Genomic DNA, 27,298 nt, shown 5'->3' with positions numbered 1-27,298 from the left:
AGTCTTAGTCCGTAGGGTTCTATATTGAGTTGGCCCACCCTTTGAAGCTATAACAGCTTCAACTATTCTGGGAAGACAAGGATGAGCGAGTTTGGGAGGGAGAAACTTGACTGGCCTGCACTGAGTCCTGACCTTAATCTGATAGAACACCTTTGGGATGAATTAGAACGGAGACTGCAAACCAGGCCTTCTCATCCACATAAGTGCCTGACCTGACAAATGCGCTTCTGGAAGAATGGTCAAACATTCCCATAGACAAAAAAAGTGGCAACCCTAGATGGGAATGAGGGATACTTATTAGCAAAAGTATGTAGGCAAAGGGCACACCTCTGACACTCCCCCCCCCCACCCCTTAAAGGACAACTGTACAAAAAAATGATTGGTTAAACCCGCAAGTGCTTTTTTACCACTACAATTCCTTTATATTTGCTTTTGGAGTTTACAAATGCACCAATTTAGAAATTGGATGAAAGGTTTAGCACTCGGAAACACTATTTGAAAGAAAACTAGTGCATTTTATATACAACTATATAGATCAGACCAAAATGAGGGATAAATGAGGAGGAAAGAGGGACAGAGGGACTTTGTTCAGAATGAAGGACAGTCCCTTGAAATCAGGGACAGTTGAGAACTATGTAACAACCCACAATACAATGGCCTACGCATCCACTCATGACTGCCACTACAAGGATGTTGATACTTGTGGCAAGGAAAGCAAGGTATGTCATATGCAGATTCAACAGGTACATCACTGGCACCAGCTATGACAAGTAGATAACTTAGGGCAGTGATGGCAAACCTTGGCACCCCAGATGTTTTGGAACTACATTTCCCATGATGCTCATGCACTTTGCAGTGTAGTTGAGCATCATGGGAAATGTAGTTCCAAAACATCTGGCATGACAAGGTTTGCCATCACTGATTTAGGGGCACAAGATGAGACCAAACAGGATTCAAGAGCATAGACTTGTATGCCAGTAACTTAAATATCCTAGTGGCAGGATAGAGGGGACCTAGCTATGACTGGCAGAAACACAGAAACACTTTTCCTGCACCTGGGATTTTGGCTGGAGTAACACTGATCCTCACTGACACCTCAATGATGACCATGTTGTCTTCCTGGTATTTCGTCAAATACTTGTCCCCTCACAGCACTTCCTGAAGTAAGCATTGCTTCTTCCTTTTGGATTCCCAGATTTTTTTGTTTTCAATGTATGGTTCCTCTTATGACATAATGTATAGATGTAAAATGCCATTGCCCATCTTTTGGTCACAGGGAACCTAATGGGCCGTGCACATGGTCAGAAAATGGTACCCTGTTTACCCAAAAATAAGACCTAGCATGATTGTCAGCAATGGCTGCGATAAAAGCCCTACCTCCCAAATAAGCCCTAGTTAAAGTCGTTGTAGGTCTTATTTTCAGGGTAGGGCTTATTTTCAGGGAAACAGGGCAGGGCTTATTTGGGGGGTAGGGCTTATATTGCAGCCATCACTGACAATCACGCTAGGTCTTATTTTCGGGGAAACAGGGCAGGGCTTATTTGGGGGGTAAGGCTTATATTGCAGCCATCACTGACATCACTGACTGATTTTCGGGGAAACAGGGTATGAAAAATACCACTTTCAAAGCGATTGTACGATAATGTGATCGTTAGTACACAGCTTTTGAGAGACGATCACAATAGTTCATCCGATGTTTTTTGACAAGCACTAACATTTTTCTCGTATGATACAAGCTCGTACGATTTTCTTTCAATCAGTACAGTTGTCGTTTGAAAATACAATGCAAATACACTACAACACATTACATAACTTCTGAAATTTTATTCTGTCTTATGAGAATTTTCGTAACTTTAGTAAACTCTTCACTCTCGATATGGAGATTAGCATGCAAAAAAATCATTCGTCTGATAATCTCATCATGTGTACCAAGCATAAGGGCACTTAGAGATAGGAAGGAAGGCACAGGATAAATAAAGTGAAGGGTGATTAGTGTTTTTATATCCATTTTAAGCCTAGTCCCGGTTGTAATATAATTGTTCCAGAAAAAGTATGTAGCCTTTTTACACATTTAGTTTATTTATTTGACAAAAGAGCACAGTTCATTATATATATATATATATATATATATATATATATATATATATATATATATATATATATATATATATATAATTTTTTTTTCTTCTATGTAAATTTTAAACTCTTGATCTGCATACATACTGTTTCTAAATAAGTGATTCAGAAAGTCCTGTAGACACTGGATTGGCATGAAATCCAACAACAACTAGCATTTTTTAAGGTCAGTAATTATAAGTGCCATATTTATTTCTGCACAGGCTTCTTTGGAACTGTATGCCTCACCTTTCTAAAGTTATAAATTAGGATCGACGTAAGGTTATCCCATAACATAATAAGTCACGCACACACACTCCTCTTGCTAAAATTGGGACAAAAGTAAAAACTTTATCTTATTATTCATGCTGACTGGCAACACATACATGAATCCTCTTGTGAAAAGTGGTTGATATTCTCTGGTTCCTCTAATCTAGTCAAACCAGTTCCTCCGGAAAAAGTATTTTCTATACACATATGTTGATGGTATAAATTACACATTAATCCTTTGTATATCATATGTGTCCTTGAAACACACATTAATTTACAGTCTGAAATTGTATTATGTGTTAAATTTTTTTACAAACGTGGTAGCATTTGTCGTGACCTTAGTAAATGTGTCATTACCTTGCATTTCAGTCAATTCTGATAAAAATGGTTTATATTAGTGCAGTGCAGGCACCTAGATGGAGAATGCTCTGATATTTCCTGGTAGTGTCAAAGCCCACTCCACTCAGCCTTTCACACATTGTTGTTGTTTGGGGAGGCAGACCATCACACCAAGATGTGAGATGCTGAAGAGGACAGGCAAGCATTGATAATATCTCATTGTTATCTAGAAATGTGCCATTATTATGTTGTTATCCTGTACCATGCACTGAATTCAATTGTAGTAGCAATAATAATTATCATCACCACAACTAATACTATTATTATTACTGTTGTTGTGATTGCTAATATATATATATATATATATATATATATATATATATATATATATATATATATTTATATATATATATAATATATAGATACAGTGCCTTGAAAAATACCCCTTGAAATTGTCCACATTTTGGCATGTTACAACCAAAAACATAAATGTATTTTATTGGGCTTTTATGTGATAGACCAACACAAAGTGGCACATAATTGTGAAGTGGACTTACAAATAAATATGTGAAAAGTGTGGCATGCATTTGTATTCAGCCCCCCCCGGGACAATACTTTGTAGAACCACCTTTCACTGTTATTACAGCTGCAAGTATTTTTTGGGGATGTCTCTACCAGCTACCCCAGCATTTTTCATTCTTGTCCCAAACATTTTTGGCCATTACTGTCTATTGATATGTAAAACACTTGATTAAATCAGCAATTAGTGATCAATAATAATATCTACGTATCATCATTAATGTTACTAAAAGAAATATGTAGAACAATGCTATACCTGGCTCAAGCTTGGCTCCTCCACTTCTTCCCGGCTGGAAAGCCCAAGTTGGAAGTCGGAAGCCTCAGCTGGGGTGGAACAAAGCGTGGAAGGAAGAGTGGAAGGAAGAGTTGAGAGTGATTGCCTGACTTCAGTCTGGTCTGACAGAAAACGCAGTCTGTCATAGTACCACAGCCTGGGTACATAAATGGCATCTGCTGCAGCTCCTGATCTCATGGAATCCTGGACCTTATTGCGCTCCCTATTATAAGTGCTCCTCAGCCCACCAATTTTTGCCTTCAAATAGGGCATGGTTGCCGTGGGGATCTGCGGCTTCACAAACTCCAGAAGTTTCTCCAGCGCTGCCTGCCTCTTTTGTTTATGATTATAATGCGGATGTTTCACCTGCCACAGACAGGGCAGCTACCTGTACTTTTCTATGAATAGGGGAGGTAGTTGTGATCATTGAAGCCATCCATTTTCTCTGCAAGACCCAACACAAGACAAACCCTAATGTCAGGCTAAACTCTCCTAATCTTGTCCCAATATAGGCCTCAATCTAGAAGCAGTATAGGCCACTGATGCACCAAGTTAAACTTGTACCTTAGTTAGAACGATCGGTGCTTCTGCTACTCCTTCCTCTGCTCACAGATCGTACGTACGACGCGTGTTACGCTTTATATACACTGCGCATACGTGAAACTCCCCCGCCCCTGACATTCTTTCTAGTCTATTTCCGACCCCTTGTCTTTCGGCGCAGTAGGAGAGCACATGGCAGGGAAAGAGCAAGTGCATGTAGACAGCAGCAGCAGCAACGACGAAAGCCCAGAGCCACGAACGTCCCGATCCCGGAGGAGATTTAAGGCCTCAAATATGTTCTTTATAGAGATGGTGGAGATGGTGGACATCTTGAAGAGGGCCGACTATGACGGGAAGCATGGACCTTACCCAAACCCAAATGTGAGAAAGGCCAAGATCTTGACTAAAGTTATGAAAAGTCTGCACAGGAATTTTGGGGTACGGTGATCCAAGGATCAATTGAGGAAACGCTGGTCAGACCTGAAATTGAGGGAGCACGATCAGTACAGAAAGATCAAGAGAGTGCTTAAAAAAGTAAATAGTTGTCATGTGTTCCTATTATTATTATTACGTTCCTGCTGCTCCATGTGCTTTTCTTTACTGTTGTTGTTAAAATGGCAAGTTTCAGGTTCGTAGACCCAGTAATTGTTTGTAGTAAACATCGTTCGTTTGCTCACTAATACGATGTTTTTGGCAGATGCATCATGCCTATTTGTATTAAAATAAGTTTAGTACATTGTTGTCTAGATGGGTTTGTAACTAAAATGAAATGCAAACTTGATTCAGTGTAAGGAGAGGACACTCAGCAGCTGTTTACACATCTGGAAGCAGGAGCACTAGTATGGGACACCAGAACACCCTTTTTAGGGTGCCCCACACAGGTGCTCCAGTGGATACTAGGGGTGTCTCCATGTGTCAAAACTGTACAAAAAAGGTAACTATTCCAGCTTTATAAAGGGAAAAAATTATTGTCTTCAGCTTGGAACTCTGCCAAAAAAGACAATTGTACGACACTTCCAAGCAATGTTTCATATTACTATTTCTCGCATCAAATATGTGTGTGCTAAGTATACCTTTTTTTTATTCACATAGGGGAGACAAGACTCAGGACATCTGAGGACACCAGGCACCCCCCACCTCCTAAAGAAAAGGAAATCCCCACACCACAACCAGAAGATGTGGAGGAAGGAGAGGTTTTTGAAGTGGGTGAAATAGTGACCACAACAGGTGAGTGTCTGAGACCACAGCTTCAGGTAATAGATGGATGCCTGCATATTTATAATTGATGCTGTTTTTTTTTTTTTAGGTGATGTGGATGTTGTGGAAGAAGAATCTCATTTCACAAGTGCAAGTGCACAAGTCCTCATCGGGGAGATCATGGTATGCAATCGTGAGTTACAGAAGATCAAGGAAGACATCAATGATGTGGAAAAAAGACTCAAAAACATCGTTGATGTTTTAGGCAGAATATAAAATACCCCAAAATTCTTCTAGTTTGTTTTTACTTTTATTATTTTCACACATTTTAAATATTTTTTAGAAAGCCAAATTTGGAAGATGCACACAGTGTGTCAACATGTGCTATCTGCCATCATGGGATATCAAGGTACGTGTTTTGGAGGTACAACCCCTTCCTAGCAACTAAAGTAGATGAGAGAAAGGGGTTGCACCCCTGAAACACGTCCATTGATCACCCATGATGGGAGCTAGCACATGTTGACATTAAGCATGGTATCAGGAGGAAAATCCACATTTTGACTCTCAATTTGTGTGCATCTTCAAAATTTGACTTTCACAGGGGTGACATCACCCCATCTGATGAAGGCAAGATCAACACAGTTTGGACATACTAATGTCTGATATTGCCTTTACTTTGTCAAAGTTGAACTTTGTAAGTTGTGTATTGTTTTATGGTTTTAAACATGCCTGTTTTTACACAAAAAAGGCTATTTGTACTGTCAAAAACAAAAATGTTATTACTAAAATATGTTGGTTTGTTCAAAAACCCTTTTCTAACGCACATGAGAATGTGCACAGAGTAAAACGTTTTCTACTCAACAATGTGTGGCTTCTTCTTTCAATACTCAATATCATTTTTTGGACTAAGTTGGTGTTCACACTGAAATGGGGGTTATTTACTAAAGGCAAATCCACTGGACAGGTAAGAAGTGTCATAATACAAAAATATAAATACACACTGTACAAATTGAAGCACTTTTTTACATTCTGCAATTACCTATCAAGATAATAGGAGAACAAAACTTTAAACAGTACCATTTGAAAGTATTCTGGCAGGCCCTTTCACTACATGCTTTGGTGAATTCATCCATAAATCTGACCACAAAAGAGGTAGTTATAGTGTGTATGGGTTTGGCAAAGTCAGCAGATAGAGTATTGGCATCAGTTGACTTAGCGGCTGGGGGGAGGGAGGGAGGGTTCCAAATGATTTGGGGACCCAAAAAAATAGCCTCTGGCACTCTGCATGAATTTAAGGACACAAATAACATTTGTACACATTTTAGGGGTTTTTTAGAGTAAAGCACTACTATAGAGCTAACAAAATAAATTGTTAAGTGACTAGGCTAGGTGTGTATGGGCCCAGGATAGCATGCCGGGGAGGTTAGTGAAGTCAAATATGCATGAAGGACAAAATAGGAAGTTTAAAAAATTCAAGCATGCATGACAACAAAGGGGACATTCACAGCATATTACAATCATGGTAATTAGGGAATGATGAAAGAAATACAATACATTAGCAAACATTAAATACATAGAATGTGATGTTAAAGGAGAAAAGTTACCCTAATACAGTCCTACTGCAGGACCTGAATGATGGCAGAACAGGTATCTGGAATAATGATCCCTAGAGCCTTGGGGGAGATGCCTGTCCAGAACTTGATGTCCTGCAGACTTCTCCCTGTCGCTAAGTACCACAACGTGGTGACTAGCCTTTGTTCCGGAGTGATGGCTTTCCGCATGCTGGTGTCCTGCTTGGTAATATAAGGGGACAGCAAAGCCAACAGACGGTGAAAAACGGAGTCCGTCATCCGGAGAAAATTCCTGAAATCATCATGATTATTCTCACGGATCTTCCGCAGCAAAGGCATATGAGAGAATTGGTCACACTGGAGTAACCAATTCTCCCGCCCTGTTCATGGACTGGACTTGGGTCAAAGTAAGAACCCCAACACCAAGTCCCTGCATAGCATGAACTGCGTAGCATACCATACCAGATTCAAACCCACGACGAGTACGTACCCGCAACATGGCTTCAAAACGGTCGGCTGGTCAGAACGAACTAAACAGAACACACTGAAAATCAGAAAGTCCTGAGAAGAATGAGCTGAAAATCAGAAACGAGTGGACAAGAACGCACTGGAAATCAAATACGTACTATAATAATACGCACTGAAAAACAAATGCAAACTCGCTACATGCACTGAAAACCAGATTCAAACCCACAAGCACAAACTGAAGAGCAGTAACGATCGGAAAAGCACGAGGCTGAAAAGCGCAAATCGTCTCTCACCAAACTTCTACTAAAACCAGATTAGCAGAAGGAGCCCAAAGGGTGGCGCACTTGGTATTGCACTTCCCTTTTCTAGTGCCGTCGTACGTGTTGTACGTCACCTCGTTCTTGTCGTTCGAAATTTCCAACAAGATTTTGTGACTGTGTGTGTGCAAGACAAGTTTGAGCCAACATTTTGTTGTCGGATTGTGCGATCGTGTGTACGCGGCATAACAGGTTTTCTTCTAAGATTGCCCTGTATTTGGCTCCATCTTCCCATCAACTCTGACCAGCTTCCCTGCCCCTGCTGAAGAAAAGCATCCCCACAACATGATGCTGCCACCATGTTTCACGGTGGGGATAGTGTGCTCAGGGTGATGTGCAGTGTTAGTTTTCCGCCACACATAGCGTTTTGCTTCTAGGCCAAAAAGTTCAATTTTGGTCTCATCTGACCAGAGCACCTTCTTCCACATGTTTGCTTTGTCCCCCACATGGCTTCTAGCAAACTGAAAACAGGACTCCTTATGGCTTTCTTTCAACAATGGCTTTTTTCTTGCCACGCTACACATAAAGGCCAGATTTGTGGAGTGCACAACTAATAGTTGTCCTGTGCACAGATTCTCCCACCTGGGCTTTGGATTTCTGCAGCTCCTCCAGAGTTACCATAGGCCTTTTGGCTGCTTCTCTGATTAATGCTCTCCTTGCCCAGCCTTTCAGTTTAGGTGGATGGCCATGTCTTGGTAGGTTTGCAATTGTGCCATACTCTTTCCATTTGCGGATGATGGATTGAACAGTGCTTGGTGAGATGTTCAAACCTTGGGATATTTTTTTATAACCTAACCCTGCTTTAAACTTCTCCACAACTTTATCCCTGACCTGTCTGGTGTGTTCCCTGGCCTTCATGATACTGTTTGTTCACTGAGGTTCTCTAACATACCACTGAGGGCTTACAGAACAGCTGTATTTATACTGAGATTAGATTACACACAGGTGGACTCTATTTACTAACCAGGTGACTTCTGAAGGCAGTTGGTTCCACTAGATTTTAGTTAGGGGTATCAGAGTAAAGGGGGCTGAACACAAATGCATGCCACAATTTTCACATATTTATTTGTAAAAAGTTTTGAAAACCATTTATCATTTTCTTTCCACTTCACAATTATGTGCCACTTTGTGTTGGTCTATCACATAAAATTCCAATAAAATACATTTACGTTTTTGGTTGTAACATGAAAAAATGTGAAACATTTCAAGGAGTATGAATACTTTTTCAAGGCACTGTATATATTTATTATATAATAATGATTATTATTATTTTGCCTTTCCCGTATTAATCAAATTATACAGATGAGGATTTTTTTTTTGTTTTTCAACCCTGTTTCTAAGAATGCCATACAATATTATCTATATTTTTGCAGCTATGGACATTTTCACTGAACCCCTAAATCCAGCTTTGCTGTTACTTTAAATAGTTAAAGGGTAACTCCACTTGCATTGAAAAAAAAAAGCTAATAAAAAAATAATAATATAGCATATACAATTGCGACACAAGTCATATTGTAACTGAATGTTATTATTATTATTCTTATACAGGATTTATATAGCACCGACAGTTTGCGCAGTACTTTACAACAGTGGGGCAGATAGTACAGTTACAAGACAATTCAATACAGGAAGAATCAGAGGGCCCTGCTTGTTAGAGCTTACAATCTAGGATTAAAAATGACATTTCCTTTGCAATCTGCAGCTCTGGATTCTCTGTGAAATGCAATGCAATATGGCTACCTGGAGGTGTTCTGTAAACAGAATATGTACAGAATTCCCCCCAGATATGTCATTTCCTGCTTGTGTGATTGGCTCACTGATTTTCCCAGAAGTCTGCAGTAAAGGCCCTTTCACACTGGGGCGGTTTGCAGGCGCTATTGCGCTAATAATAGCACCTGCATACCGACCCGAAACAGCCGCTGCTGTCTCTCCAGTGTGAAAGCCCCGAGGGCTTTCACACTGGAGCGATGCGTTGGCAGGAGGGGAAAAAAGTCCTGCTAGCAGCATCTTCGGAGCGGTGAAGGAGCGGAGTGTACACCACTCCTTCACCGCTCCTGCCCATTGAAATCAATGGGACAGCACGGCTATACTGACGGCAGAGCGCTTCTGCAGAGGCGCTTTGCGGTGGTTTTAAACCCTTTCTCGGCTGCTAGCAGGGGGTAAAACCGCCCCGCTAGCGGCCAAATACTGACGGTAAAGCGCCGCTTACAATATTGGCGCTTTACCGCCGATACCGCCCCCGCCCCAGTGTGAAAGAGCCCTAAGATACAAGTCCGATTTCAGGCTGCAACAAAAAAGGTTGATTTTGGTAAGATATTCCCAATAGGAAATCACATCTAAAGGAATACATACCCTGCAATTTTTCTCATTAGAGCTTTGCAGGTGCAGCAGCTGGCTAATAATTATGAAGCCACTCCTATTAGATTCACTTTTTCACATGGACACAGACAAACATATATGGAGTTCTTCAGAATAAAGCCCCACACACACTATTAGATTTTCTGCAGATTTTGTCACAGATTTATCACCATGTAGTGCAAGGGCCTGCCCGATTGCATACAAATTGAAACTCCTAAGGTTTGACCTCATATTATATGGTTTTGGTAAATCTGAAGACAAAAATCTGCAGAAAATCTAATAGTGTGTATGGGGTCTTACAAAAGGTAGGAATCTGCAACAAAGTTTTTAAAAATCCTTGTAATGTACATAGATCACCCAGAGGGGAATGTTTTTTTTCTCAACAAAAGTGGAGCTACTCTTTAAAGAAAATGAACTATTTTCTTAATTAATACATGTAGCTGCTGTCAACACTGTATGATTTGTATGTACTGTAGCACCAGTGCTGTGTTCTGGCAGAGGTACAGGGACTTCCATCCCGTTTCTAGAACAAGATCGAACCAGGCTGAGTGCTGCTCAGCCAGTCAGAGGAATCTTTGTATTTTGTCAGTGAATACAAGGCATATGATGTCACGATCTCTACCTCAGTCAATCAGAGGAAGCCTTGTATTCACTGATAAAGTATAAGGCTTCCTGTGAATGGCTGAGCAGTGCTTAACCGGTTCAATACAGGGCATTTTCACCCCCTTCCTTCCCAGACCAATTTTTAGTTTTCAGCGCTGTCGCACTTTAAACGACAATTGCGCGGTCATGCGACATTGTACCCAAACACGTCCTTTTTTCCCCACAAATAGAGCTTTCTTTTGGTGGTATTTGATCACCTCTGCGGTTTTTATTTTTTGCGCTATAAACAAAAGAAGAGCGACAATTTTGAAAAAAACACAATATTTTTTACTTTTTGCTATAATAAATATCCCAATTTAAAAAAAAATAAATTTTTTTTCCTCAGTTTCGGCCGATATGTATTCTTCTACATATTTTTGGTAAAAAAAATCGCAATAAGCGTATATTGATTGGTTTGCGCAAAAGTTATAGCACAAAATACGGGATAGATTTATGGCATTTAAAAAAAAAAAATGTAGTTATTTTTTTACTAGTAATAGCGGCGATCGCGATTTTTTTTTTTCCTGACTGCGACATTATGGTGGACACATCGGACACTTTTGACACATTTTTGGGACCATTCACATTTATACAGCGATCCGTGCTATAAAATTGCATTGATTACTGTATAAATGTGACAGGCAGGGAAGGGGTTAACCACCAGGGGGACACAAGGGGTTAAATATGTTTCCTAGGGAATGATTCTAACTGTAGGGGGCGGGGACGTACAAGGGGAGGAGACCGATCAGTGTTCCGCTGTACTGGGAACACAGATCGGTCTCCTCTCAACTGACAGGATGTGGATCTGTGTGTTTACACACACCGATCCACGGTCCGGCCCGGTTAACGGGCAATCGCGGGTGCCCGGCGGACATCGCGGCCGTCGGGCACACGCACCGGGTCCCGAGCAACCCGGCAGGCGCGCGCGCCCCCTAGACAGCCGGAAAGCCCAGGACATCATATGACGTCCACCCAGGATGGGAGATCCCATCTGTGGACGTCATATTACAATACACGGGTAGTGCAGTGGTTAAACTGACTCGATTTTTTAAAAACAATATCTGCAGTGTCTCAGTTTGCCTTATAACACTGTGATCTTGCATCACACATTTAAAAAAGTTATGTTTTAACCCCTTAGCCTTTTACAAGTTAATAATTAATCCTCAAAATGTTTTGTTTTTTTTATACTGCATTCTTTTTAGTTAAACATTGGCTTGACAATACCTTTTTCTATTATCATTACTAAGTGGAAAACAGACTGTATTTGATAGGTGTTATTTCCTGTAATATATATAATATACTCATCAAACACCTGGTGGCCTGCCATCTCGCTCTTGGTGTGCTCTTTGCAAAGAATAAAGCACACACTTTAAAATAATGCAGAATAGATAGTTGAATGAATTGGTTAATGTAATACTTAAAGTGTTTGTTACCCCAACACTTTATATTCCTGATGTGTGCCTGCTGTACCATGTACTTGTATGAGAAAGTATCCTGTTCTCTTTGTATTGCTTCCTTTATGTGAAATTCCTGGTGTTCCTGCCAGTCCCTCTGCTTTCCTATTAAAAACTGACCACACTAAGCATTAGAACACACCGTGGTCAGTTCTCTAGCTATACTGGGAACTCAGTTTACTCTCCTCCAATGATCAGACTTGTCTTGACATGCCTCCACTGCACAGCCATTCACTGGGAAGCTCAGTGTGCTGTTTCTCTCCCCCCTTCCCCCCAGCTCTTATGCAGCTGAGAACAGAGGGAATGTGATCACATATACAAAATGGAAAAAAGGTATTTATAATGATTTTTTATATCTATAAAAAATGTTTTGAATTTCCTTTCTATTTTAAACTGAATGGGTTGTTTTACAGGGTGATCGTTTACAATCACTTTAATCATAAGTGCCTTACAATAGCTTAGATGGATATACTTGTTTTTCTAGGTTTGCAGGTAGAGAGCCATTTTATTGGTCATCTTGAGTTACAATAAAATACTTTCAGGTAATAGATACATATTTTTATAGACGCTTTATAACCATTACTGGTTCTACGCTATAATAAAATACCGTTTGCCCTTCATTTTTTTCTGTTCATATCCAAATATTCATACAGCCCCAGTGATAGGGAATGATATGACATGATAGGTACAAGTACATACTGTAGAATAAAACGCAGTAAAGGATGTACAGTACTGCATTGTGACTCAAGGCTGTAGTTGATGGGATGGGGGAAGATTGGGTACCCTGGGGCTTGGGAGGTTAAAGTATAACTAAAGGCAATTTTTTTTGTTGTTGTTGTTTTAGGCTGCTCCGTGAGGAATTGGCACCCGTCAGATTTTATTGTCTGTGTCCTCGTTAGGAAGATTCACCCTCTCTATTTGTCCTGTTTACACATATCTCCCAGCTGTCCCTGATTTCAAGGGACTGTCCCTTATTTGGAGCAATGTCCCTCTGTCCCTCTTACCTCCTAATGTGTTCCTCATTTTGGTCTGATCTATATAGTTGTATATAAAATGCAGTTTTTATCTTTCAAAAAATGTTTCCCAGAAGTAAACATTTCATCCAATTTCTAAATTGCTGCATTTGTAAATTTCAAAAGCCAATATAAAAGAAACAGTAGTGGTAAGAAAAGCACATGTGGGTTTAACTAATCTTTTTTTTTTGTATAATTCTCCTTTAAGGGGGCATGGCAGGGGGTGTGTCCTATACTTATATCATTTTGCTAATGGACATCCCTTATTCCCATCTCAAAAAAGTTGCAAGTTATGTGTATACTGTTATCACCGAAAGCAAAAATGAAAGAAAATCTCAAACTTTGGGTTGTCTCCAAAACAGTAATAGAGGGCAAATCTTCCTACTGGAATACAAATTCTGGTGGCTTTGGTGACAACCAGGGATTCCTTCACTTTGGAAGGATTTACTATAACTTCCTATATTTGCTATGGGGAAGGAAGTGAAGGGAAATTTCCCCAATTGGACACAAATGGTCAAAATGAAAAAAAAAAAAGATTTACTTCTAGTTCTACTTTAAGACCTTTTCTCAGCTTTGTGGGGGGTGTGGGTCATATGGCCTGGATGGTTGTAGGGGCTTGATGTTGAGGCCTGCCTTTTAAATTGTTAACCCATGTCATTTTTATTTTTATTTTATGTTATTTTTATTTTATTATTATCTTGTGAGTCTGAATGCATATCATTAAAATATTCTTTATTTTCTTTCCCTTTCTTTCTTTCTATTGCTTTGTACTTCCAGCACATTGGAGAAATGCTCAGATTGAAGTTTGGGAATTTATCTTATGTATAGATAGTGACAAAGGTTTTTTTTTGGGCTTTCTTGTTATGTGTGATTTATTATGATTATTTATTGGTGTAAAGACTGTTGTATTTATTATTAAACATTATCTTGTAGCAATATTGTGTTCAATATGGGATGCTGATGCAAGTTTCCCATAATAGCTGCTATGTTTGCATTGCCAACCCTTTATTAATTAAGCCTGAAATATGTCTTTTGCTATCCAATTGTAAATGTGTGTCAGCTTTCTTGAAATTTCAGCAGTATATATGTCTCCAGCTTTCTGTTTGTTACAGCGCTAGGTTGCCTGGCCTCGAAGCTCCTGCCTCCCTATGGAGAACACAGCATGTGCTTATGGCAACAATATATTATGAATCACACTGAGAAGGATGCAAAAGAATCATTTTATCATTTAGAACTCAGAGCCATTTCATTTTACATGACTGTCTCTCCTAGAAGAATAGATCTACCTTATGTCAGCTTTTGTTTCAAAATGGACAAATGCACAATATATCTGTTTATTATCACACTATACCTGTACACAACCAAGGCACATCTGCAGGACTGGATTGCAGTTCTTCCCCTAGAGTTTTACTGAAATAAACCAAACAGCACACATCACGTAGAGAAAAATAATGTCATATACAATCTCCAGAAAGTATACACAACAAACTATCAAACAGTACCATACAAAGTGTCATAGTACATATTAAGCAAATCAGTAATGTCCATGTTAGCACCACATTTATGTATTTCTGTATTTCTTGAGTATATCTGTATTCGCCAGAGTATACCCATCTTCTGTGTTTTATCCACTTGACCTCCTGAATATATTTTTTGTGATGCAGCACTGCGTTACTTTAACTAGCAATTGCGCAGTCATGCGACAATGTACCCAAATAAAATTTATGTCCTTTTTCCCCACAGACAGAGCTTTCTTTTGGTGGTATTTGATTATCCCTGCATTTTTTATGTTTTGCGCTATAAACAAAGAATGATCAACAATTTTGAAAGAAAAACCTACATTTTTTACTTTCTGCTCTAAAACATATCCAATTAAAAAATCAAATTTCTTCTTAAATTTAGGCCAATGTGTATTCTGCTATATATTTTTGGTGAAAAAAAATCCCAATAAGCGTATATTGATTGGTTTGCGCAAAAGTTATAGCGTCTACAAACTATGGGATATTTTCTAGTAATGGCGGCAATCAGCGACTTATAGCGGGACCTTAATATTGCGGGAGACAACTTGGACACCTAACTGACACTTTTAACACTTTTGGGAACCAGTGACACCATACAGTGATCAGTGCTACAAATATGCACTGTCAAAGTACTAATGACACTGGCTGGGAAGGAGTTAACAACAGGGGCGATCAAAGGGTTAACTAAGTGCCTAGCTAATATTTCAGTGTAGTGGGAGAGGTGCTTTTACTAGTGGAAGACATGGATTGGTGTTCCTGGTGCATGCCTTCTGTACTGACAGAACAGCAATCTGCCTTGTTTACATAGGCAGAATGCCATTCTGCCTGTGTACCGAATGATCAGCAGGTGCCGGCGGACAACGTATCCTTGTTCACTGGATAGTGATTGGTTAAAAGCCATATGGGGAGTGATAGATCACTTTTTTGTTCCTGGCACCTATTTTCACCTATTTTCTTTGGACATTTTATTTTTTTTAGGTATTTTAGATCATATTGGCCTTATTGTTTGGGTGAGTTGGCATACAATTGTTACATTTAAACCCCTGGTCTGAGGTTTTTTCGCTGTTATTGGTCAGAGTACTCCAGTTCCAGTGGCGTGGCCCTTGTCCTCAGGCATTGGATTCTTCCAGTTGTTCACCTGTGTTATCACAGCTATCCTGGACTTTTTCAGCATATTACAACTTTAAAGGATAACTAAAGGTTCAGTTTTAAAAAACAAACAAAAAACAAACAAACATGTCATACTTACCTCCTCTGTGCACTTGGTTATGCACAGAGTGACCCCAATCCTCCTCTTCTGGGGTCCCTCAGCGGCGCTCCTGGCTCCTCCCCTTCTCGGGGCACATGTGCGGGCGCACTTCCGTGTCCTGCTGCTACGTCCATTGAGAAAGACAGCAGGAATCAGCTCCGCCCCCTGGCTCCCGCATCAATGGATTTGATTGACAGCAGCGGGAGCCAATGGCTACGCTGCTATCTATCTATCAAATCAGGACCTGAGACACCGGCTGGAGCGGGTGTGCTTGTCCCCGGCGCAGGAACGACCGGGCTCAGGTAAGTAAAAGGGGGCTCTGTGGGTCTGGTGGACTACAAGAGAGTTAATCGGATCCTGTCTAAATTGGCCCTAGTATATGAATGTGAGTTTGGGACCTTAGGTTGTAAGCTGCTTGAGGGTAGGGACTGATGTAAATATTCAATGTATATATTTTTTTATTTATTTATTTCAGGTACTTATATAGCGCCGTCAATTTACGCAGCGCTTTACATATACATTGTACATTCACATCAGTCCCTACCCTCAAGGAGCTTACAATCTAAGGTCCCTAACACACATTCACACATATACTAGGGCCAATTTAGACAGCATCCGATTAACCTACCAGCATGTCTTTAGAGTATATATGTAAAGCGCTGCGAAAATTGACAGCGCTATATAAGTACCTGTCATAAATAATAAATAAATAAGAGGTTTTTCACCTCAATGCATAGAATGCATTGAGGTGAAAAACTGTGAGGGTTTACAATGGAAAGAAGTTGATTTTAATTGTTCGACTTTATCTGTATGATAAACAAGCCTAACTTGAAATAACATCCATAAATGTTTAATTGGCAATAGTACAGCTCCATAGCCACACATAAACATTTCTATCATTTTAATGAGAAGGTTGTACAGAAAACTTTATCAATACACAAAAAAGATGAAAACATAATTATCATTTTGTGAGCACATGGAAAACATAGCTTGAAAACCAGGGGATTAAAACAAACAGCCTCCAGCTTTCGAATGAATGCCTATGATCTTACTTCTGTAATCCTTTGACTTTTGGATTCTCCCAAGGTCATAACAGCTCATAAGCAATGTTTATTGATTTTAATGATTTTTTTTTTTTTTATTAATGTTCTGTTATAATATTATAATTTCATTAGGACCATATAGGTGTTATTGCTAGATGAATTTCTGCGTGTATTAAAAGCTGATCTTGCTGTAGGCAATGTGATTGACATCTGACTTTGCTTGCATTATTCAGTAACTAAAACAACATACTTTAAAATGATGCAGTGCTGTCCATATTATCAGCAGATTTAATCTGGTTCTGCTCTGGTGGCTGGAACACACTATCCAGGCTGGGGTCTTTAGTTTCACAGGTTGGAGTAGCATGATAGGTTAGCTGGTTCACCTCTGAGGCTCTTTCAGGGAGACCCAAGAGAGACAGCTGGAAAGGCTCAGGAAGTCTTTCAGCAATGTACAGCTTGAACATACAGCTTCCAGCATGAAGCCTGTTGTGTGCAGTGTTTAAACTTTGACAGCATAATGAATTCAGCTGTGCAGCAGATGCAGTACATAAGCTAGGCTGAAGATACTAAATAAACTTGCCTGATCTGCAACCTAAATCAGGCAGCATTTGAAGGCCAACACAGTATGCAGAAAAAGAAAAGGTACTACCAGGTTTGTGCTCTTAAAGTAACATACACCAGTATCATCTACAATGTAAAATACATAATAGATTTCATATTCTTACTGAGATGATGGTCACTACATCAAGGCAGCGTAGCTAGAGTAAAGGTCTTCTCCATAGCTCCCAACTGTCCCTGATTTCGAGGGACTGTCCTTTATTTGGAGCAATGTCCCTCTGTCCCTCTTTCCTCCACATTTGTTCCTCATTTTGGTCTGGTCTATATAGTTGTATATAAAATGCACTTTTTATCTTTCAAAAAGTGTTTTCCAAGTGCTGAACCTTTCATCCAAAATCTAAATTCCAAAAATTCCAAAAATGTAAATTTCAAAAGCCAATATAAAGGAATAGTAGTGGTCAGGACTTTTTTTCTCGAAGAATAGGTGCAGGAACTCCCAACGTCTGAGTCACCCCTTGTCTCTGCCCCTTACCCACCTCTGACCACCGTCCCTTGATTCCACCCCCTACCCACCTACCAGTACTGCCCCTTTTAGAGAATACAGAACCATTCATTTTGTGGTGCTAAATCATTTGTATGGAATATGTTAATAATAAAAAGAAAAGCAGTAAAATAGATCCCCTGCAGCCAGCAAGAATAAAATCCCAGCGAAAGATCCCCACACAACAATAGACTCCCGCAGCAACAATGGACTCCACCCCAACAACAATAGTTTCCCTGCAGCAACAGTGAACCACCCACAACAAAATATCACACCCAGTAACAAAATATCCACCCAAGCAACATTAGACCCCCCCAGCAGCAACAACAGATCTCCCAGCAGCCAGCATCAATAGATCCTCCAGCAGCCAGTAAAAATAGACCTCTCCCTCAACAGTAGATCCCTTCCAGCAACATAAGACCCCCCCCCAGCAACAATAGATTCCCCATCAGCAACAATAGACCCTCACACAAAATCAGATCCCCACCAGTGACAATAGATCCCCCAGCAGCCAACATCAATAGACCCTTCAGCACACCCCACACAGCATGCTATTACATACATTCAGTGCTGGAGGTACCGGAACTGTGTTTTTCCCCCGCCTTCCCGCTGAAAAAAAGCCCTGGTAGTGGTAAAAAAAGCACTTGTGAGTTTAACTAAACTTTTTTTAGGTTATTTTCTCCTTTAAGGTGGCGTGGCAGGGGGCGTGCCCTATGCCTACATGCTTTTGCTAGTAGGTGTCCCTCATTCCCATCTCAAAAAGTTGGGAGGTATGTCTTCTCTCTGACAAATTTGCATGTCTGAAAAGCACTTAGGTGACTCTAGCCACAGCAGAGGTCGAAATAACTGGAACTGGAAGGTATGGACATTTTAAGACAGTTAAAGTGGTATTATGTTGCAGCATATCAATCAACCAAACCAAATTTTGAAAGAAATTCTACAAGTATATGGCCAGCTTTATAAAGACTATTTAGGAAAAAAACGAAACAAATAAAAAAAAAAAAAACAAAGAAAAAAACAAGGCAAACAAGTTTAGAGTGGGACAAAGAGTTTAAAATGGGCTTCCACTAAAAATGTACAGTTACAATTTAGGGGGCATTAAGGAGGGTGAGGATAATAATTATTAAAGTGATAATCAAGGTTCTTTTTTTTAATTAACCACTTGACCTCTGGAAGATTTACCCCCCTTCATGACCAGGCCATTTGTGCAGTCATTATTATTATTTATTATTATTTAAGGTACTTATATAGCGCCGTCAATTTACGCAGCGCTTTACATATACATTGTACATTCACTTCGGTCCCTACCCTCAAGCAGCGTACAATCTAAGGTCATGCAATGTTGTACCCAAATAAAATTTATGTAATTTTTTTCCCCACAAATAGAGCTTTCTTTTGGTGGTATTTGATCACCACTGCGTTTTTTTGTGTGCTATAAACAAAAAAAGACAGACAATTTAAAAAAAATAAAACTTTTTGCTATAAAGAATATCCAATAAGAAATTGTAAAAAAAAAATTGAATTTCTTCATAAATTTAGGCAAATATGTATTCTTCCTCATCTTTTTGGTAAAAAAAAAAAATCCCAATAAGCGTATATTGATTAGTTTACACAAACATTATAGCACCTACAAACTATGGTATATATTTATGGAATTTCTTTTTATACTAGTAATGGTGGCAATTAGTGACTTATAGCGGGACTGCAATATTGTGGTGGACAATTAGACACTAACTGATACTTTTGACACTTTGCGGCAGCCAGTGACACTAATACAGTGATCAGTGGTAAAAATACAGTATGCACTGTCACTGTACTAATGACACTGGCTGGGAAGGGGTTAAACATCTAGGGTGATCAAGGGGTTAAATGTGTGCCTAGCCAGTGTTGCATGTGCTGCTTTTACTAGGGGAAGAGATGTTCCAGCACAGCCCCTGCTGTGCTGGAACATAAAATCCATTCCCTTCCCCCATCAGAACAGAGCTTTGCCTTGTTTACTGCCCAATGGTCGGTGGGTGCCGCCAGACATTACGTGCCCGGCACCTGCAGATTGGCTTCTGTGAATAATCATATATATACGTGATCCGGTGCACAGCTGCCACCCTGTAGCAGAAAAAAAAGCTACAGGGCGGTCGGCAAGTGGTTCAATTAACAAACATGTCATACTTACCTGCTCTGCGCAGTGGTTTTGCACAGAACAGCCCCGATCCTCCTCTTCTCGGGTCCCCCGCCGCCACTTCTGGCTCCTCCCCCCACGAGCCCACAAGTGGCTTGCTATGGGGACACTTGTGTGTGCTCTCTCCCAAGCCCTGCTCTGTTAGTCCCTAACACACACAGAGTGGGGCTGAGCCCCGTCCCCACTCCCTCACCACTGGCTGTGACAGCAGCTGGAGCCAATCGCTGCTGTATCTGAAGTTCAGATTCTGAACCAATGAGGAGGGAGAGAGCCTCAATTATTGCGCACATCGTTTGATCGAGATCAGGCTCAGGTATGCTGATTTTATCATCCAATCATGTGCAAGCTAAAATGCTGTTTTTTATTTCTCTTGGATGTCCCCCTCGGATCTACAGCGACTTTACTTTTCAAGTGCACTTGCAGTGCAAAGTGGATTTTCCTTTAATAAATAACCCCCAATGTATCATAAATAATTCCAATTATTTTTCTTTTTTCACATGGATTATGAATCCTTTTTAGTATCTCAGTTCTACTGATCTCATCTTGCCTTTTTGCAGCCACCTCTTGTCTACAATCATGCGCTCTGGAAAAACATGCATGAACAAGGAGCATTGGCACGGCTGCCTATGGCCTCCGCATGTGACAGGGGGCAATTGGGAGACGAGGACAGAGCATTGTCCCCATAACAAAAAGTGCCTGAACAATGGCTATCATGATTGCCAGATATTAACTTAACGAAAGCTGTAGATTAAGAAGTTTGTACATGACATTTGAATCTACATTAACATATTAAAGATTATAAAAAAGAAACTTTAGCAATTGGCTTGACATATACTTTAAGCATGTCTTGCAGTGCTACTGTCATGTGATATATAGCTTTCATAGTAGTACACTGTGACTCTGATAATCAGTAGAGTCTTTAGTTGATGTTCTCTTCTGACATTGGTGTTCATAATGCAGAGTTGCTGAAAGCCAAGTGACCTAACAATGGTTCAAGTAACCAAAACACAGAGGAATCTTCACCCCTCCAATGTCTGCTAATTGTTCAAAGTGGACTGAATTTTTAGCTTAGTTTCACTTAAAAATGAAATAAAACATAGTATCTGTTTCTTCAACATGTTAGAATTCAGCTGTCCTTTGCTATACTACTCTGGCAGAATTACAGCTGCAGTCCAATTGGCACAATGGGTCTTATGTATGAAAGTATCTAAAGAAAGAAATAGCCATAGAAATCAGCCATAATATCCCTTTCATAATTGTAAAGCATGTCAGAAAAATGAAAAGGACACTGACAGTTCTGTCAAGCAATATTTTCTTTCATCTACATTTTATAATAATCCCCATTTTATCCAGCACAATGACGGTACCCCACCCTATTCCAATTATTGTGCCTCTCTCTGGACCTCAGTGTATGTAGCCGCAAAGGGCTTGATGTATGAAAGTGTGCTGTAGGGAAAAAAACTGTTGTCCATAATGTCTATAGCGAGCAGTCAGCTTACAACTGTTGTGTCTGCAGTCCAAGTTTAAAAATGATTCTGACTGATTGCTATGGGCAGCATGAAATGTTACAGCTAGCATGTTTCATATATCAGCCCCCCCATAAAAAGCATAAAATCTGTTCTACTTGCAAATTGGAAAGCAACTATCTGTTTGAGCTTTTATAAACCCAGGGGCAGCTTGTCCATTAAGGGCGCACGGGCACTGCCCCCCCATCCATGCGACCGGCCCCTTGCAGGAGGCTGGATGCATGGATTCCAATGGGGGGGGGGGGGAACACCTGATTAGAGCCAGAGGCTCTAATAGGCTTCAAAATAGGGTGGGCTTGGGGCGCAGAGAATGCGAACTGAGCCCACCCAGGTGTGTTGCAATAGCAAATGAATATTCACTATTGTAACACTGATCCTCCTCCCGGCCAATCAAGAAGCGGGTCTTGAGACACATCACCTGATTGGCTGAAAGGACAGGCCATCCTATTGGATACCTAGGAGGAGGAGACGCAAGGCGGAAGCCGCTGTAACGAAAGAGAGGACACAAGAGTTGCTGCCTGCTACCTAGATGGGGTAAGTGCCGGACCGTCCGGCAAACAGCTAGTGCAGGGGTGGGTGCCCTCGGCCGCTGGGGAGGGGGTGGTTGTTTGCCGCCCCCCCTCCCAAAAAAAAACAACCAGCCGCCACTGATAGAACCTTATTTTTGCTAGTGATGCTTGAGCACCTTTTGTACCAAGATAGCAAGCAATTGTGCTGCAAGTTTGAAAACGACTTGCTAAGCTATTGCTAGACTCGCCAGGCTTCACAAGTTTTTTGCACAATTGCAGCAAGTCTGCCTTGCATGACAGGGTGCCTTGCCGTGGCCTGCAGCTTATGCATGTATTTGAAAATGTGTGCAACTAAACCCCCATTTTTAACGCATACTGTTAGTCAGGTTAATTCGGTTGGTCACAGGCTGGTTGGTAAGTTGAGCTCGGAAATTCTTTGGTTTTATTTTACATGCTTTTGCCCTTCCAGTGCTCGTTGCTGTGAAGACCAGTTATAGGTGGGGGCTGTGACCTTTTTTTGTACTGCCTTGCATGACTCCAGATCAACTTTCTTTGCAAGCATTCTGCAAGTCTGCTGCAAGTTCTGGTTCAGTTATGTTGTGCAATAGTCATCCCACCACAAGGGTCACTGTGACTGAATTTTCATGCTGTAGACTCACCACTGCAACTTTGCTCTTGCTAGAGACTTGTCACGCAAATTTGCTACAAAATTGTGCTTCAAATGCTCTGCAAGTGTACAACTTGCCAGTAAAAATGTGCAGCAAGTTACCAGACCTACAGTTCAACACTGCCACAAAATTTGTGGCAAGTTATCCTTGCTATCTGGGTAATAATCGGATAACGTAAGACGGGGGTGTCAAACTCAATTTCACTGTGGTCCGCATCAGCATTATGGTTGCCTTCAAAGGGCCGGTTTTATCTACAAGACTAGATGTTCAGAGTGCCCCCCCCCCCAGCATAGAGAGGGCAGGATTTGTAGGAGAAGTTCTGTCCTCCTCTCTGCTGCCGACTGTTAAGACAAAGGAGGGGGGAGCAGAAACTAGCTTCTCCGCAGCTGCACAGAGAAGCGCAGGATCTGGCGGAGGAGTTGGCGGCCTCTCCATGGGCCCCTAATCTACATGCAGGGCACCAGACGCATGGATTCCAATGGGGGATTTTTTTTTAGAAGCACATGATTAGAGCCTGAGGCTCCAATTGGCTTCAAATAAGGGTGGGCTCCGGGCGCAGATCACTGCACCCCGAGCCCACCCAGTTGTGTAACGATAGAAAATTAACATTCGCTGTTGCCTTCGTGATTCTCCTCCCTGTCAATCAGGAAGCGTGTCCTGAGACCCGTCACCCAATTGGCCGAGAGAAGAAGCTGCCTAGGAGGAGGAGGGAGGAGGAGGGAGGAGACGCAGAGTTCAACTTTAAAAGATACCTGTCAGCAAAACCTACAAAACTAGCTAAAATGGGCAAAAATAAAAAAAAGCTAATCCCTCAGCATCTATGAAAATAAAGAAGAAGCTACAACTGTTATAATCAGATCATTCCTGGTGTTGTCCTCTGCACCACAATAGCAGCTAAATGCATTCAATGTGTCCCCACGCCATTCTGCTTTGCTGAGCTTCTGGTGTGTCCCTGTGCCTTTCAGGAGAAATTGGCTGCCTCCAGGCATACCTGCCCTTAATATATCCATTGTTATATAGGATACAACATGGAGGCTTTTATAGACTAGAATTAGGACTTCTCTATACAGATGGGCCTTGACGAGGCAGTGTGGCTTCCACATATACTTGCAAATGTGCAACTAAAACATCTGTTTTTAATGTGAAATGTTTGACCATGTTTGACCGTGTAATTTTTTATTTTTGGGTTAGCTGAGCATTTTATTTGCTCTGTTGCTCTGTGCAAAGCTCTTCCTTCTGCACCTTGCTCTAAAAGTTAGTTATAAATTGGGGAGGTTGCCATTTTTTATAGTACAGTTTTGCAATGATATTTTGGGTTCTGGACTGCTGAGTGCATTTTTTTCATTTCTTGTTGTCATTATTATCAGTATTAAAGTACCAGTAGAATTAGGTTAGGTTTAGAATTGAAGACTTAAAGCTGACCTTGGGTGAAATTACAATATCCACTTCATTGACAACCCACTATCCCCTTAATAAAAAAAACAAAATTAAAGCTATCACAAATAAAACTTGTTGAGAAAAAAACAAAAATATTCACCTTGGATCCCTCTTCTGCCCACTTGCTTGAGATGCCAGTGACATCACTGTGCCTCAATAGGTGCTTAATATCCCATAGGAATGCAATATACTTGAATGCATTCTTGCAGGATTTCAATCACCAGCTTTCCTGGGAGACGACAATGGGTCACTGGAACACAGTGGAATCTGGTTCAGGAAGTTTTATTTTTCTGATTTTTTTCCCCAAAAAAACTTTATATTTTGCAGCTTTAAAGTGATTGTAAAGCATCACCTTGTAAAACAACCCATTCAGTATGAAATAGAAATGAAAGGCAAAACATTTGTGTATAGATAAAAAAACATTATAAATACCTTTTTCCCCCTTTTTTTTAATAAGTGATCACATTTCCTCTGTTCTCAGCTGCATAAGAGCTGGGGGGAGGAGAAGCTACAACGCACTGAGTTTCCCCAGTAAATGGCTGTGCAGGTGGGGCTTGTCAGGACAAGTCTGATTATTGGAGGAGAGTACACTGAGTTCCCAACATAGCTAGAGAACCGACCAGCTGTGCTCTGCTGCTTAGTGTGGTCAGTTTTTAATAGGAAAGCAGAGGGACTGACAGGGAATTCACACAAAGGAAGTAATACAAAGAAAACAGGATACTTTTGCATACAAGTACATGGTACAGCAGCTTTTTCAAAAGTTTTTTTCTTTAGTGAGTCAACTTTAACCTAAAGTGTTAGATTTGGGAGTTAATTTAATAGTTTTTACATTAATATAGTTTTATTAATAAATAAAACTTTAATGTAGACTGCACCTATGACAACAGTGTCATGTAATATTATGCTTTTTCTAAGGAGAAAGAACAACAGAAGGTGTTTGCTTTTAAACTTTCTTTTCTTTGCTTTAGGGCAAAGTCCTAAAGTAGAGTCTATAGAAATTATACCTAAAAGTTAATGCTGCATCTAATTATGTGACTTTTTTCAGATATGGACTGGTGTGTTTGAATACTGGAATCAGTCTAAGTCTAAGTTGACCTCTACAATTACAATTTAAAATTTTGCTACGTGACATATTTACTTTGTATTATTTATTGATTAGTTATATTTAAAGATTCTATATTCCTTTTCATGAATATTTTTTTCAGAATTATGTTATGTTCTCTTACAGTTTTTAAAATGTTTCCATGGTTCAGCTGTAGATAGAAGAACACCTATCTGTACAGCGCAAATGGCTGCTGCAATCATTCTATCTGTAGCACCCTCTAGTGTGCTAGAAGTGTAGTGGTCAGTTTTTTTGTTAGAGTAGGTACATTTCCAGGCTTGGCTGGCAGCCAAGCCTGGGTGTGTGTTTTGATGTGGGTTGGGAGTGACCCAGGGCAGAGCTGGGTGACTTACAGGCAGCATCACCAACACCTTCCACTTCTTTCCAGAATGTTCTGGTATCTTCTGGAAAGGAAAGAGGAGAGGAAAGGTGGAGTTGCCTGGGGTATTCTGAGGAGCCCTGACCAAGCCACAACTTGGATTGGCAGGGGGCAGGCCTCCTTAAATACCCGGGGTCAGTCCAGCTGAGGAGGAGTTGTTCGGGAGGAAGCTGGAGATGGAGTGCTAGGCTGTTGTGGCCTTTAAGGGAGCTCCCCAGTCTGGGGGATGACCTTGGACTTGGGCTCGGGTGCGGACAGGACCCTCTTACAACCCACAGAGGTGTGGAGGTGTATGTAGTTGGTCCCATATATTTTCTGCAATCAGTCGGGCATCTCATGAGTATCCCATCCCCATCCAAGTTAAATTCCCTCAATAAAAATACAAAGTTCAAGGACTGGTTTTCTGCCTGTGGGTGAATGAGAACTGTGTGCCTGGCTGGGCAGGGTGACAGATGGACCACAACATTCAGCAGCCTTTACAAGGGTACCGCTACATATCCTTATTGTAACTGTCAGTCATTTATACTGCACTTCACATCAACTTCAGGAGAGCAGGCCTTCCTTTATGACCCAATCCATAAGGTACAAAATCTCTACTTCTAAAGCTAAAAAAGAAGGTAAAATAAAGAGCAAAACTGTAGCAAATTCTGTAACTCACTGAGTTGGTCATGTTGGAGAGCCTGAAAGATAAGCAGTGTATGAAAGTAAATTAGAAGATATGTTATAGTCCAAATTAGAGAAAATGTTTTTCAAAATCATAAGAGCATGATGCCAATATAATGACAAATGTCGGGAAAGAAAGTAAAGTAATCAGTAAGCTACTAATACTACCTAGCAAACCAGAGGCGTAGCTTGAAGCTTGTGGGCCCCGATGCAAAAGTTGACCTGGGCCCCTCCCCACTACTTCAAACATGCGTGCAGATACATCCACCGCATGCCAAGATACTCAAAGTGGCTTAAGAGTTTTGAGTTCCCAGAGTTCCTCTTTACATCAGAGGACAGGAATCACTGCTGGAGAATCAGAGGACAGGGATCACCGCTGGAGAATCAGAGGACAGGAATCACCACTGGAGAATCAGAGGACAGGGATCACAGCTGGAGAATCAGGACAGGGATCACAGCTGGAGAATCAGGACAGGGATCACAGCTGGAGAATCAGAGGACAGGAATCACCACTGGAGAATCAGAGGACAGGTATCACAGCTGGAGAATCAGGACAGGGATCACAGCTGGAGAATCAGGACAGGGATCACAGCTGGAGAATCAGGACAGGGATCACAGCTGGAGAATCAGGACAGGGATCACCCCTGGCAGGTCACTTGGCAGAGCTCCTTTCCCATCCCAGCACTGTATAAGCCCCCCCCCCACTACACAGTGCTGAAATCACATTCCTTTATAAACAGTCTGTCAGCCTTCAGAGGGTGTATCTGGCATTTATGTTGTCATTCTGACC

This window comes from Aquarana catesbeiana, linkage group LG05 (genome assembly GCF_042186555.1).
Source record: "Aquarana catesbeiana isolate 2022-GZ linkage group LG05, ASM4218655v1, whole genome shotgun sequence".
Classification (NCBI taxonomy): Eukaryota; Metazoa; Chordata; class Amphibia; order Anura; family Ranidae; genus Aquarana; species Aquarana catesbeiana.
The sequence above is the reverse complement of the archived record's forward strand: the minus strand, read 5'-3'. Positions refer to the sequence as shown.